This window comes from Podarcis filfolensis (assembly GCF_964270895.1).
Source record: "Podarcis filfolensis genome assembly, chromosome: 12".
Lineage (NCBI taxonomy): Eukaryota > Metazoa > Chordata > Lepidosauria > Squamata > Lacertidae > Podarcis > Podarcis filfolensis.
This window is the reverse complement of record NC_139614.1, coordinates 57032336-57042797: the sequence shown is the minus strand read 5'-3', so window position 1 is coordinate 57042797 and position 10462 is coordinate 57032336. Positions and strand designations below refer to the sequence as shown.

At 45.9% G+C, this 10462-nt stretch overlaps 1 protein-coding gene and 1 long non-coding RNA gene across 3 annotated transcripts in view; one reads left to right on the top strand and one right to left on the bottom strand.

Moving 5' to 3' along the window:
* LOC310746166 (GTPase IMAP family member 4-like) overlaps positions 1-10462 on the bottom strand; it is a 187440-nt gene that overhangs the window by 79060 nt on the left and 97918 nt on the right. The window lies entirely within an intron of this gene.
* Positions 2575-9623, top strand: LOC310746347. The gene is made up of 2 exons (XR_014540657.1): positions 2575-4081; positions 7226-9623. It is a non-coding gene; the product is annotated as an uncharacterized lncRNA (long non-coding RNA).

Sequence of the window (10462 nt, the reverse complement as noted above, 5' to 3'; positions counted from 1 at the left end):
TTACTACAGATATGAAATGGTGCAAAGTAACAGTGACAATAAGTAAGAGGAATTTTGTATCAATAACAATTAGAATTTATAGGAATTTATAGGAAAGGGGTAGGGGGAAAGTTAAAATATGTCCTTCATGCACGCTAGACTGTGCTGTAAACTTTGGGTACGGTTCTTCCATATGCCTCTTTATTTGTGTAATCAATAAAGTCACATCAGATTGCATAAAAATCATCATGATTCTTTTGCCCTCTTGCTACTTTTAATTTTTGTGGCAGTTTTTCCAATCCTGTTGTTTGCCAGATTGCATTCGACTATTGGTCCATAATCAACCGTTATTTGTAATTATTTCCATGTCTTGGCCGTGGTTGTTCTTGCAGCGGTTAATGGATGTGTTATGAGTTATTTGTTTCTAAGCTGCAAGATATCGTGACTTACAAGTGAAGTGGAGCCAGTCCTGGGGTCCTGGGGTCCTGGGGTCTGTCTGCCTTGTAATCAAAGATATGCTGGAGGCACAGGGCAAGGGAGGGCGTTGCCTCAGGGTGTGTTTCCTGAAGGCTTTGGCACTCCGCAAAACAGGGCTCCATAATGAAGGAGAACACAAAAGCACAGGAATTCAGAATCCCACTCCCTTGGCACCTAACAGGGACAGTGTTGGCATGGGATGAGTTTTCCAGAGGAGAGTTCTCCTTAACAGAATAAGGGAAAGCGAAGAAATGGGACGTTCCTAGGCCTATACTGACATCTAGGGACCATTGAGGGAAGTTTGCCTCAATGCAGGACAATCTTCTTGAGAGCTCAGTACAGTGGTACCTCGGGTTACATACGCTTCAGGTTACATACGCTTCAGGTTACAGACTCCGCTAACCCAGAAATGGTGCTTCAGGTTAAGAACTTTGCTTCAGGATGAGAACAGAAATCATGCTCTGGCGGCGCGGCAGCAGCGGGAGGCCCCATTAGCTAAAGTGGTGCTTCAGGTTAAGAACAGTTTCAGGTTAAGTACAGACCTCCGGAATGAATTAAGTACCACTGTATACGTTTATTTTAGACCGTACAGATTCTCCCCAACCAGTGGCGTAGGAAGGGGGGTGCGGTGGGTGCGGGCCGCCCCGGGTGTCAGCACTGGGGGGGCGGTGTGTGTGACAAATTGGCAAAAATACGTGTTTTTAAAATAAATTTTAAAAAATTAAAAAATTGGGCTCACGACACTTTTTTTTGGAAAAAATAATATTATTTAAAACGAGTTTGATAACTTTGCCTGACAATTAATTAACCTCAGCAAGTCAACACAATACATATTGAAACTTTTTAGTTCAGTCAACAAACGCAACAAAACACGGCTGAACTTGACGCTGTGTAGCGGAGAGCAAATGGACAAGGAAGGGCAGGGGGTGTTTCGTTCTGCCTAAGTCTGTCTCTGCAGTTTGTACTCGAGCAAGACGTAAACAGCCGGTGACTCATCATCACTCAACCCGCAGCCAATCCTATCTGCACCGGGTACCACCTGACCTTGCTACGCCACTATCCCCAATATTCCACCTCCTCCACTGAAATACCCTTCGCAGGACTCCCTGTGGAGAGTGAAGGACCACAAGCCAGTTTGCTCAGCAGTGTTGATAAAACACACTTTTAATAACCCCCCCCCCAAATTCTTTTAAGGATCAAGGGAGATTGTTCTGTCTGTTGTCTCCTCCAGTCAAATCAAGGGGTCTCTTCAAAATCTGCCTGTGCCCAGGCCCAAATCTGCTTTGGAAGTGGATTGTGCCCAAGCCTTGGAAAATCCTAGGCAGCCGTCTCTTGGACCAGAAGTTGTTTCATCACTGGCAACCCCGCAAGTACTTTCCACCCCAAGTGAGCTTGTGCATCACCTGGGCAGGCCCTCTCAACTAAGCATGGAAATGTGCTCCAGTTCACATTTAAAGGTGAACTAACCTAATTCACACTTTCTCAAACAGCGCGAAAACCAAAAGACAGCCATCTTTGGAATTCTCACTTCTTTGAATTTTGTAACCCAGTCCTCTAGCCAAATAATGTGCGTAAAAATGCACATGACAGGGCAAATAGTGCATATAAAAGTTTATACAGTGGGAACTTGGTTTTCAAATGCCTTGGTTCCCAAACACCAAAAACCTGGAAGTGTTTTTTTGGAAGCCGAATGTCTGATGCAGCTGTTGGATATTGTTTCCGGGGCACCTGAACCAACCAAAAGCCACTTCCTGGTTTTTGAACATTTCAGAAGTCAAATGGACTTCCAGAACAGATTAAGTTCGAGAACCAAGGTACCACTGTATTTGGCACTTTTGTTTTGGCTATTTATTTTGCGTTTTTGTTTTTGAGGCTTTTTCAGTTAATTTGTTTTTGTGACTGTGTGGAACCCAGTTCAACTACTGATTGATTGATTTATTGTGTGACTGCGGAAATGGATAAAAGCCCCCCATTCAAACAATGACTATCATCAGTGCAGGTAAGAAATGTTTTAATTTTTTTTTATCATCTACAATACTGTCTTATACATTTTAATAGTACAATACATTGATTATTGCTTTCATTTTATGGATCAATGGTCTTCTTAGAGAGTAAAATTCATGTTAAATTGCTGTTTTAGGGGTTGTTTTTAAAAGTCTGGAATGAATTAATCCTTTTTGCATTACTTCCTATGGGAAAGAATGTCTTGGTTTTGGAACGCTTTGGTTTTGGAACGGATTTCCGGAACGGATTAAGTTTGAGAACCAAGGTACCACTGTATTGTCAAAAATGGAATAGAGAAATGCATTATTTTAGGAGAAATTGCTTTGCAAGCTTGTATGTGTTAGACAAACTTTCATATAAATCTATGTATATTAGGAGTAAGTTGAACGAAGATGGGGTGAATTTTCAGCAGGACTTGAAACAAATATATACTCACAAATTGATGTGGAAATGTGGAGGGCTAGACTTGAGAATTGAAAAATGAGAAATGAAGATAAACCAAAATTTGCCCACCCCTAACCCCAACCTAAGCTATGGAATACAGTACAGTGCAGTGGGGTGTCATGTATTTATTTATTCTTATTTAGCAAGATACGCACACACATATATAATTTAAAATACTGATGAAAACAGACTTTAAAAACATTAAACATATCTGAATTATCAAGATATATCTACAAACCAATAGCTTTTTAAAAGCAATGTACCCAATGAAATTCCATGTCTCTGTAGGCTTGCCTGTGGAAAGGAAGTTTAAGCAACGTTTAAAAGAAGCCTGCCCAATGAGAGACGGAGATTATGTGGCCCTTGTGCAGGGCCGTCTTAAGCATATCCGGCGCCGTGGTGCAAAGATCCCTCCCCCCCCCCCGTTTCCCAGAGTTGTCGCCCTTTTCCCAATCCTCTGCAGGGGTCGCTCTCCTCCCGAGGAGGCTTGGGAAGGAAGCTGCACGTCCACCAGCCCTATGGTTGAGGGGGCACAGCTGGCGGGCGTGCAGGGAAAGGGGAGGCAAAGCCACGCAGCTCCCCCACTCGCTGGGGCACCCCTGAGAGGCCAGCGCCCTGGCGCAACGCGCCACTAAGACCAATGGGATAGACGGCTCTGCACTTGTGAAAAGTCCCAGTTCCGGAGATGGGATTCATGGAAGGCCACTCCGTCAAGTAAACTGATCCCAAGCTATGGAGAGCTTTGTATACTAATAGTCACCCCTCTAATGTGGCTGAGTAACAAACCAGAAGTGCAGATTGAAATACTCTTTGATGGTGTTGAGGGGAAGGATGTAGAGAAACAAGCCTCTCCCTCTTCCTGTTACTGGAGGAATCTCTGTGAAAACGAGACCTGTCACTGGGTATGTTTTTGCTAGAAGGAACTTAGTTGAACATTGAGGAAAGCAGCTTCCTCTGCCTCCGAAACCTCAAATCGGCCTGTTTCCTGTTTCTGTGAGAAAAAACACATAAAGCTGCAAGTAAGTTTCAAATGGAAGCAAGCATGCAGATAGAGATATCCGCTCCGCCTGCACCTAACTTGCTTCACCTCAAAAACGAACGGGCGTGGACAATGAAGTCCCCTCTCCACAGAGTCCTGGTGTTGCATCTGATGGGAATCTTCACAGGAGACAATCAGGTATGAAAAGGCACCTTGGAGGGTGGAGGAGGGGGCAAAGGTGGGCTTCAGTCCAGAATTCAATCTTAATTCTGGAGTTTGGGTTTCACCAGCCTCCTGTTAACAGGACTGGAGGAACCAGCAGCTGTGGCCAGGAAGGCCAGATCTGGAAGATGAGAAGCCACCAGTGTTGTCTGCAGGGTTTCAGGCAAGGGATTTTCCCAGTCCTTCCTAGAGATGCCCACCTGGGACCTTCTGCTCTAACACAGGGCTTTGGCCATTCCTCAGACTTGGTTCAGGCATTCTCCAAGGAGGTCAGTCACTGACTGCTAACCTCCAGGGTCGAGGGTGCCACTTTCCTCTTCATCACACTGAGCAGGAAGTTAGCTGTCATCTTGGTAATCCAACAATCAGAATCCTGCAAAAGAAGGGACACTATCCAAGGCTGGATTGGGAGATGAAGCTTGTTCATGAGAGGAGTTAAAAACCAAGATCTTTCATCTGTCCAGTTGGGACAGAAGAGCATTACATGTTCCATAGTCTCCAGAGCCGTGTCATTACAGGTGCATGTTCTGTTTGCGATGGGGACTCTGGAATAACGACCCGACAGAATTGCTGTAGGAAAACAGTTGAGACGGGCACACGTAAAGGCCCTTCGCTTAGCCTCCGAAGAAATTGTGAAGCAGTATAGAGGGATCCCTTCAGGGGGAGAAATAGCTAGGGCTAGGCCTGAACACGGCCCTCTTGCATCGGCAGCTGTGTTAGAGAAGTCAAGTTGCTGTAGCTTCTTTTTAATTGAAGGTAGGGCCGCCGGACTGATACACTCTAATTTAAGAACAGTTTTGCAATTCAGATTGGAAAGAGAGCGGAGTTTGAGGTTAATTGTAGTTTTCCAAGGGGAATTATGAATATCTCTTAGGATCAGATTGGAAAAACCACCTCTAATTCGAGCATCCGATGCTAGAAGATGGGAGCTATAGGAAATGGCTCGACACCATGCTCGTTTTACAATTGAGGGCTGGGCGAACTCAAGTCGTAGGGCTGCACCTGAGACGCATCTCGGGACACCGGAAAGAGATCTCAGAAACATATGAAGTGGGCGATCCAAGTTACCTGATATTGCTGTAGTCCATACTTCACAGCCATATAATAATTTAGGAACAACTTTGGCATTGAATATTTGAATTGCTGCTGGAAGGTGTTTGCCACCCTTCTGGTGGTAAAATCGGACAATGGCATTGGAAGTCGTGGTTGCGGCGAGAAAGGCAGATTGTAGATGGGTGGTCCAGGAGAGATTATAAGTGAATATTAAGCCTAGATATTTAAAGGCTTTTACCTTTTCTAAGTAGCCACCTGTGATCTTAAGCGGCTCCAGCTTGAGTTTGCGGGAACGAGTGAAGTGAAGGACTTTCGATTTTTTATAATTAATATTAAGAGCTTCCGCCTTACAATAGGCGATAAATGCATTAACTGCATTTGCTAGGTCCGCAGCTGTTCTGGATAAGATGACGGCATCATCTGCATAGAAAAGGGAGGCAACGGGGTGACCTGCTAAGTGAGGAGGATACTTAGTTGCTAGCTTCAAAGGGGAAATTGCATCATGAAGATAGAGATTAAACAGTAAAGGGGCCAAGAGACAACCTTGTTGGACGCCCTTGGCCGTTGGGAATGGAGTGGTGAGGGAGCCGTTGGGACCACTTCGGACGCAAGCTGTGGTGTTTGAATAAAGGGAAATAATTAGGGAGAGGAGGTGCGGATCAATTCTGAGGATCTCCAACACCCCCAGCCCCCCCTGCTACAAGGTGTTTCGAGGGGTCAGAAATATCAACTTCAGCGCTACTGTTGATGATACGGTCCGTTTCAGGCAATTCGCATCCTCATCACGGCAAGAGGGGATTGCCCAATGTTTCACTAAAGTTGGACAGCCTGTGGCCAAAACCATCTTTGAGATTTACACTTGTCATGGGGTTCTCATCAGAGAATTTTCTGACATGCCCATTGAGGACGAGGTTCTGATCCCACCTTATGAGCAGTTCAGGGTTGTAAGTTCCAGAAAGGATGAGAATGGTACAACCCGCATACAGCTCCGCTCTGCTGGGAAATTCAGCAAATACAACTGTGCATATGCAAGTGGTAAGAACCCAAGCAATTACTCCTGGGATCAGAGAATAGCCAAGTTTCCTTCCTTCCTTCCTTCCTTCCTAGAATGGAAGAGGGATAACTGTCATTAGTCATAGAGTAGACCTATTGATATCAGTAGATTTAAGTCAATTTATTTCATTGCTCCCACTCTGGATATGTCTAATGTTGGATGCCAACCCCTAATATAACGAAGTAAAAACAGCATCAAATAGCAGAGTTAAAATTATAGTTACAAAGCAGAGGCAAAGAAAGCAAACTTCTAACAGGAAAATTATATACAGTACTGTAGTTGTTAAAACAAATTTATTGAAAGATGAACCCCGTTTACCCAATATTGGAATTGTAAAATAACAGATCATTTGTCTCCTTATTTATTCACTACAAGTTAACTTCCTACCCAGACACACTTTTCTGAAATGGTTCATCCACTTTCTCCTTTATTGTATTTCAACTTCGAATTTTCTTTTGTATTTGGTAGTTACTCTCCTTTTTATTGCAAATTAATACGATATTAAAAATCAACAAAGGAGAGTGAAAAGGGCATTTGTTTGTCACCAACAGGAAAAGGGTTCTTGGATTTATTACTTCTCCCAAATATAGAATGAGATAGGCATTGCAGGGTTGCCATATGTCCTCGTTTTCCAGGGCACGTCCTCTTTTTCATGGGTAGAGAGCGATCCAGAGTTAAAACTGGAAGTTGGCAGATGTGTCCTTTATTTTGCTCTAGAAAGGTTGTTTTTAGAGGGCTAACAGTGCCCCATCCTCTACTGGGATGAGGAACCTCAGGCCCAGGAGCTGAAGGAAGATGCCTCAGGACTCTCCCTTGGCCACAGCCCTTTGCCTCCTGGGCTCCACTCCTCACTGGCTCAGCTCTGCAGCCTCCTCACATACTTTTCGCGGTGTGGAATGTGTTCGTGGGGTGCAATAATGCCGAGAGAGAGATGGGGGTGGCGGTGGATGACCCCTTTTGGAGCATGAAGGATAATAATACATGAACGACTCATGTTGTGGTTCTTGTTTCAGGTGGGAACTATGAGGACGATGCTGTGGACCAGGGGTCACCCAACGTTTTGGCCCAGTGGGAACACTTTGAATTCTGAGAAGGTGCTGTGGGTGCTGGTCACCAGAGACGCCAGCTTGTGAAAGCGACTGGAGGGGCCAACGTCGTGTGTGCGACGGCACGACACCAGGAGGAGCTGGGGGCAGAGCTGAATACAGCAGCTGTGTGGCTTCAGTGGCTCTGCCTCTCCTCCTCCCAGGGCCACCACTGACAGGAGGCTGCTTTGAACCTCCTTCCCTTCCACAGCAGGAAGAGGAGGAGCCAGAGGCCGGAGCTGGGCCACCCTTGGCTCCACACTCAACCTCCATGATTTTTGAATGTTGGCAGGGTGTCCATACCACCCAAAATATGGGGTGGGGGACAAAAGGTCTCAGCCCCCAGGAGCTGGTGCCCCTGCCAGTCACAAAACGGCTGCCTCGGGGATATGGAGCAGCACAAAATCCTAGCCTAGCCTATTCAAAGGTGGACACCAAATCTGGTTGGACACATACCACGTTGAGATCCAACACACTCCCTGCTGTTAAAGACAAAAAGAGGACAATGGGAGCTAAGATGATCCCCAAATGTTTTCCATAAGCCAGGAAGGTGATAATCTTGGGGACACATTGATCTCTGTCCTTGTTTGGATGATGATCATCTGAGCATTTTGTGCAACGTTCTGCTTCTGAGGAAGCGGGAAAGAGCGGCTTCCGCATCACTTACCTCCAGAACTACCTGAGCTCAATTACATTATGAGAATATATGATGCTGTGGGGGGAGGTGAGGAAATAAGTATTTGTCAATAGGTAGAGAGGGGAAAAAATACTTAGTTCATTTTTTTAAAAAGTTTACCCTTATTACTGCCTTTCCCTCAAGGAGACAGAGGTGGCGCACAAGGTTTTTCTCATTTTGATCAGCAAAGCAACATTGTGCTCTATGATTGAGAGGCAATGACTTCTGCAAATCAGCTGTGTTGAAGAATTCCTGCCTAATCCTGAAGACATGCCTCTTTACCTATGCTTTGCTAATGCAAACAGTTTCCTATTGCTTCCATACAATGCTCCTAGTAGTTGTATTGCAAACATTTCCATATAATGTATTGCTGTGCTTTTACTATGTTAAAAATTTGCCACTTTTCACCATTTGCCAGTTATTCTTCATAATTTTCCAAATCATTGCCTTTTTCATGTGGCTTGGTATAAAATAGCAAAAAGGAAGGCGTTGTGAGCAGTGCATGCTGAGTCCTCTCTCTGCTGATTTTGAACTCCAGAGATGGCTTCCTTGTGGTCATTTCTTTCAACTCACTTCCTGGAATTGAGGTGAATAAGAATACAGAAGCCAAGAAGGATCCAAATTCAACAATTTATTCTGAATTTTCACAAAAAAGTACGAGTGAATTTCCACCATGAATTTGGGACAATAAATTTCCCCAAGGAACGCCCTCTCCCTTGAAGTTTCTCACCTTCCTGTGCCGAGAAGGTCCCTTCCACACACAGAGAACAAGCAGAGCAGCAAACTGGCTTTGCTCCACAATGCTTAGTATTCATTTCATTGTCTTATTGCATTTATAGAGGTAAAGGGACCCTGACCATTATGTCCAGTCGTGGCCAACTCTGGGGTTGCGGTGCTCATCTCACTTTATTAGCCGAGGGAGCTGGCGTACAGCTTCCAGTTCATGTAGCCAGCATGACTAAGCCACTTCTGGCGAACCAGAGCAGCGCAAGGAAACGCCGTTTACCTTCCCGCCAGAGCAGTACCTATTTATCTACTTGTACTTTGACGTGCTTTCAAACTGCTAGGCTGGCAGGAGCAGGGACCGAGCAAGGGGAGCTCACCCCGTCATGGGGATTCGAACTGCCGACCTTCTGATCGACAAGTCCTAGGCTCTGTGGTTTAACCCACAGCGCCACTCGCGTCCCTTATTGCATTATATCCAAACCCTGTTCTATTCTATCCATTACACAACAAAGACGGGGAGATTTAGGCTTCATTTCAGGAGCACACAGTCTTGACAAAATAAAACTGACTAAAAATGGATCACCCACCTCCCAAGTTTTGTAAAATACTGTTAAGTTTTGCTGCAGTAGTTTTGTCTGTTTAAAACGGGGGCTGTATAAAGCCCCCACTTGTTCTTCAGAAGGAAAAATGGGGGTCAAGGAGGGGGTTTTTTGTTTTTGTTTTTAACCAAGGATGACCACTGGGTAGAAAATCGGTAGCTAAACAGGTAGTTAAACAGCCATTTGAGTCCAGGTGGGGAAGCACCAAACACCTCAATATATCTTTACTTACAAATGAGGCCTGGTGGGTTGAAGGGGTGTGTGTGTGTGTGTGTGTGTGTGTGTGTGTGAGAGAGAGAGAGAGAGAGAGAGAGAGAAGATGAATTGTGCAAATGGAGTAATAATAAATAAAATCCCTGAACCTTGGAAATGGCCAGAGTTTCATGCCATCCTCACTTCCCTCCTGCAGGTGGGGTGATTCAGAGCATCCTTTGGACCCCTGAGCAGATTCCTTTGCATTACTGTGTCACCACCTTCAAAAAACACACAGCAGCAGGAATAAGAAAATATCTTACTAAGGGAGACCCAGGAAATGAGGAAACAGAAGAGGCATGTTCTTTTGTTGGGAGAGAGCTCTGGGCTATCTGCAGCCCCCGGATCTCCAAGCGTCCTCCAAGCATAGCTCTGGAAAAGGGATCCCCTTCTTCTCCAGGGCGCTCCAGCAACATAAACCAACTTGATTTATGCACACTAATCTTCTGGCATTGCACAGCAAGAAGAATGAACCATCCGTAGATCAGCAGCGTCCCGGAATCTTACCCCCGAAGTTTTGGAGCCCAAAAAAAGAAAGGAAGGAGAAAGTGAGCGACACGCAGTTCCCTTCGGGGCCGCGGGAGGCAGACGCAAACGCGGGGCGCAACAGCGAGGGCACTTTCGATTTCGTTTCCATTCACTCGGGCGGAGCTTTTGCGCACCAGCTGGGCGGGCGGGGAGGGGTGCAGGGGGCTCGGCAGCGGCTCTCCAGGCCTCACAATCCCCGCTTTGTCTCCCGGTCCTCGCGCATCACGCGGGGAGACTCGCGCAAGAGGACAGCGTGGGCTGGGCATGAGGACTCCTGCTGCCCTGGGCAGGCTTCGTGCTAGGAGGGAGGACCTCGGACGGATGGACTTGGCTACGCCCATGGGCCCCGATCCCCCTTCCCTCTTGCAAGCTGGCTCTGGCGTT